Here is a 5,579-nt window from a genome sequence, read left to right on the forward strand (position 1 = left end):
CCCTACTCATTCACATCCACTGTTTACCAATGAACCCAATTAAACCAAGGAATAAATCGTAAAATGTCCCAAAATGGACCCCAAGGTTGTGAAAATGCCCCGGACGTTAGGGAATATATCAAAATGCCCCAATCCGCTAGATTCTTCGTTAGAGAGAGTTAAGTAGCCGAAATTGACCTTCAGAGTACATTGTTCATAATTCAGGGTTAAATGTTTAAAATTCAGGGTTCAAGGCTTAGGGTTCGGGGTTTAGGGTTCAGGGCTTAGGGTTAACTAATGAACCCAATTAAACCAAAATGAAGAAGAATTTTTTTTTTATGGGTGATACTATCACTGTCAACAATTCTTAAGTATCAAAGTTCTGGCCATAGACATTTCTACAGACGAATCTTCTAACTAGATGACCGTTGTCACGGTGGGGAGGGCCGACCGAAGAAAATTGAAACACCGTTATATGTAATGGTGTTTTAAGGCTAAAATTGATATGCATTCGATTCATGGTAGTTTACATAAACTTCCCCCATTTTTTATGTATCTTTTGTGATGGTTTGCATCGATTTATCTCATGTGTCATGTATCCTTTGTGGTGGTTTACACCAATTTCCCCACGTATTATGCATCCTTTGTGGTGTTTTGCATAATAGCTATGCATTAAATCTTAAAAGTCAATATCAAATTTTTCGTAAAAATAATAAATTTTATATTGTTGTTTGTACTCGTTACGTAGATTTTTAAAAATGCTTTCCAATGATATAAAATTTGTAAAATTCTAACGAACGAATTTTTAGATATGTTATATTAAAGTTTGATTGCCAATTATACCCCTGAAAAAATAGGATGTTCAAAGAGTTGTAATAATTAGACTAAAAAGAGGGACATTTTAGGCTTTTCATGTCCCAAAGAATACCATCAAATTCATTTCCAATATTTTTATCAAATTGAACTTTTTTGTTAGGTTTCAATTTACAAAAAAATGGCCATAAAAGGGACTCCCTCCCTACGGGCCCTCCGGACGGTCGGCCCAAATATAATGTTGTCTAGCTAAATATCTTCTAAAATTAAGGACCACGATTCCCTTATGATGTTGATATGCATCCCAAATATGAAGTATTAGCCAAAATTAGGGTTGTTCATGGTCTAAACCAAATATGAAGTATTAGCTAAATATCTTCTAGAAACGAATATTATTGGTTTTTAAAAATCTAAACCAAACCAATCCATTAAACATTGGTTCGGTTTCCAAATGGTTCCAGTTGGTTTCGGTTTGTCCCAGTGATTTTTGGTTAACCAATAATTATGTCAAATCAAAAAAAAAATACACAAATTTACAGATAAAAAAATCGTAGTTGCCGATAGTATTGGTTTATACAAATGTACAGACAAAAAAATAAAATAAAAAAATCAAGAATAGTTAAAGCTTACTCTAATTCTAGAGATCAAAAGAAGATATATGACAAATAAAAAAGAAGGAAGACGGGAAGAAAAAATCCGAGTAGCAGCAGCGGTAGTTGGGGGTGGAGAAGGGAGGCGGCTGAGAGAAGGAGAAAGAGAAAGAGGGGGAGTATCATAATGAAATATTAGATTTAGCGTTTCTATTTATCCTCTAAATCAATGGGTAGAATCTAATACTTGTAAATCGACGGTAGAAACTAAATTTAAAAATTAATCGGTTTTCCAATGATTTTTGGTTCGATTTTAGAGGTCAAACCAAACCAAAACCAACACTATCGGTTTTCCACTTTCTACACCGTAACCAATCCATTAGTAAATGGTTCGGTTTGGTTTCTTCCTAATTGGTCTGGTTTGGTCCGGTTCCAGCGAAAAACCGAAACCATGTTCAACCCTAACCAAAATTATTCAACCAATTTATATTAATAATATATATATATAATTCTTAGCAATGCCCGATGGGAAGGCGAACACATTCAGTACTAAACTCAATCTACTTTCTAGAAAATCAGCAGAGCATAGGTTGTACTTTAAATTTAAAGTAGATGAACACGCATACCATTTTGAAAACCAATCAAAAAAATGAAAACGGATACCATTTCAGCGAAAATGAATCCAAAAGTGACAATTATATGATACCAAAAACAGTATGGACATACAAATTTAGACAGGACACAACACTAATCCTCGATTTCAAACTTCCTTAAATTTAGAGTAGATGAACATAGATACCATTTTGATAACCCCAAATTTCAGACTTCCTTTTCGCACTACACATAACTCTGGATTCTGAATATCAGTGTGAACCATCAAATATGTAAGAGTCAAATACAATAATTTGTTTGTAGCAATGACGGACCTACAGCTGGGCTAAAGGGGGCTTTAGTCCGGGTAGGCTTCCCAGTCCACAAGCCAATTTTTATTTTTTGCTCGACCAAGGCTTCTAGCCCGGACCTTCTTTCCTGGGTCCGTCCCTGATTTGTAGCAAATAATAAATAAAACAATGAAAATAAAATCTACAAAGAATAAAGGTGTTGAGCCTAATCATATAGATTTGATTCCCTTCATAGATGTTGTAGCTAGGTACCTGAAGTTTGACGTTATGTAGATTTAATTTCCTTCATATAGATTTCATCTGAAGGAAAAGCTAGCCAGTACCTTGCAAAACATATTCATAATAAAAAATGAATTAAACACCGGAATTCTACCCTAAACAACACAAATAAAAATTAAATAAGGAACGCAAAATTGAAAATAGGTTGAGAAAAACCATATAAAGTTATGTTAAAAGAGAGGTAGTGAAACTCATACAAAACATAAAGGGTTGTAGCTCAAGCCATTGTTTTACCCTTACGTTCATTTCTAAGTTGTACATTGCATAGAATGTAAATGTGCAGCAGTTCTGGTTAGTTCTGTTAACAAACTTCAATGACAAAAACAATTATAAGTGTAGAAATCAAAACAAAATCCAACCAACAATGATCAAAACAATGAGGATTGATAAACATTAAAATTAGAATACGAAGGTAGATCATGATCAAGAGATCTACATAATTTTAATGTGCAAGAACGACACCGAGAGAAATTAGGGGAGGGTGAAATTAGAGGAAAAGGAAGACCAAACCAAATCTTTTTGAGAAACATTAAATTTAGAAGAAAAATAATTTTCTTTGGGATCAAAATTAAACAAATTGGGAAAAAATAACAATAATTTTATCAATCAATCATAATATGCTTCAAAAAAAAATCAATCAAATAAGTGATTCATACCTGGGATAATGGAGATGCGCAATGGATCAAAGCCTAAGAAGGATTTGGTTATGAAAATGGAGATGCACAATGGATCTACCCTAAATATCACATTACAAATTAAATAAGGAGCGCAAAATTGAAAATAAGTTGAGATAAACCATATAAAGGTATATTAAAAGAGAGGTAGTGAAACTCCTACACGGCATAAAGGGTCGTAGTTGTTCATTTCTAAGTTGTACATTGCATAGAATGTAAATGTTCAGCGGTTCTGGTTAGTTCTGTTAACAAACTTCAATGACAAAAACCATTGTAAGTGTAGAAATCAAAATAAAATCCAACCAACAATGGCCAAACCAATATGAGGATTGATAAACATTAAAATTAGAATACGAAGGTAGATCATGATCAGGAGATCTACATAATTTTAATGTGCAAGAACGACACCGAGAGAAATTAGGGGAGTGTGAAATTAGAGGAAAAAGAAGATCAAACCAAATCTTTTTGAGAAACATTAAATTTAGAAGAAAAATAATTTTCTTTGGGATCAAAATTAAACAAATTGAAAAAAAGTAACAATAATTTTATCAATCAATCATAACATGCTTCAAAAAAATAATCAATCAAAATAAAAGTGATTCAAACCTGGGATAATGGAGATGCACAATGGATCAAAGCCTAAGAAGGATTTTGGTTATGAAAATGGAGATGCACAATGGATCTACCCTAAATAACACATTACAAATTAAATAAGGAACGCAAAATTGAAAATAAGTTGAGATAAACCATATAACGGCATATTAAAAGAGAGGTAGTGAAACTCCTACACATCATAAAGGGTCGTAGTTGTTCATTTCTAAGTTGTGCATTGCATAGAATGTAAATGTGCAGCAGTTCTGGTTAGTTCTGTTAACAAACTTCAATGACAAAAACCATTGTAAGTGTAGAAATCAAAATAAAATCCAACCAACAATGGCCAAACCAATATGAGGATTGATAAACATTAAAATTAGAATACGAAGGTAGATCATGATCAGGAGATCTACATAATTTTAATGTGCAAGAACGACACCGAGAGAAATTAGGGGAGTGTGAAATTAGAGGATAAAGAAGATCAAACCAAATCTTTTTGAGAAACATTAAATTTAGAAGAAAAATAATTTTCTTTGGGATCAAAATTAAACAAATTGAAAAAAAGTAACAATAATTTTATCAATCAATCATAATATGCTTCAAAAAAATAATCAATCAAAATAAAAGTGATTCAAACCTGGGATAATGGAGATGCACAATGGATCAAAGCCTAAGAAGGATTTTGGTTATGAAAATGGAGATGCACAATGGATCTACCCTAAATAACACATTACAAATTAAATAAGGAACGCAAAATTGAAAATAAGTTGAGATAAACCATATAACGGCATATTAAAAGAGAGGTAGTGAAACTCCTACACACCATAAAGGGTCGTAGTTGTTCATTTCTAAGTTGTGCATTGCATAGAATGTAAATGTGCAGCAGTTCTGGTTAGTTCTGTTAACAAACTTCAATGACAAAAACCATTGTAAGTGTAGAAATCAAAATAAAATCCAACCAACAATGACCAAAACAATATGAGGATTGATAAACATTAAAATTAGAATACGAAGGTAGATCATGATCAGGAGATCTACATAATTTTAATGTGCAAGAACGACACCGAGAGAAATTAGGGGAGGGTGAAATCAGAGGAAAAGGAAAATCAAACCAAATCTTTTTGATAAACATTAAAATTAAAAGAAAAATAATTTTCTTTGGGATCAAAACTAAACAAATTGGGAAAAAGTAACAATAATTTTATCAATCAATCATAATATGTTTCAAAAAAAATCAATCAAAATAAAAGTGATTCATACCTGGGATAATGGAGATGCGCAATGGATCAAAGCCTAAGAAGGATTTTGGTTACGAAAATGACTTATTATTTATATGTGAGTACCTTGTAGAATTTTGATTATGAATTTTATTAGGGTAAAAGTCCTCTCTCATAAATTAAAAAAACGGTTACACATTGAATTAGAAATTAAATCCTGAGTAAATGAGATTGGCATGACTGTGAGTTATGTGTTCAAACTGTAGATGCTTTTCCAAAGTGTCTCCATTAATGGGTCAATCTTAGCGGTTCTTTATGTATCGAAACTATAGATTCATCCAACTATAAATCTCAAATGTTCTTTATGTATCCAAACCGTACGTATCCGTCCATATGGAAAAACACCACTGTCCCTTATAATATAGATTAGTTCATGAACAAATCGATTTTAGAACTTAACTTACTCAGGTATGCATACGTGTACGCATACCTAAGTACCCGGACTAAGTTTGGGTTCGCCAATATGTGAAC

General features: G+C 32.4%; 1 long non-coding RNA gene across 1 annotated transcript; it reads right to left on the reverse strand.

Annotated features, from left to right (window-relative positions):
- Nucleotides 1–1,918: 1,918 nt before the first annotated feature.
- LOC113320182 lies at nt 1,919–5,016 on the reverse strand. Its single transcript, XR_003345947.1, has 3 exons — nt 3,220–5,016; nt 2,537–2,872; nt 1,919–2,423 (listed from the first exon to the last, which is right to left on the reverse strand). It is a non-coding gene; the product is annotated as an uncharacterized LOC113320182 (long non-coding RNA).
- Between the last annotated feature and the right edge of the window lie 563 nt (nt 5,017–5,579).

Source organism: Papaver somniferum, chromosome 11, assembly GCF_003573695.1.
Source record: "Papaver somniferum cultivar HN1 chromosome 11, ASM357369v1, whole genome shotgun sequence".
Taxonomy (NCBI): domain Eukaryota; kingdom Viridiplantae; phylum Streptophyta; class Magnoliopsida; order Ranunculales; family Papaveraceae; genus Papaver; species Papaver somniferum.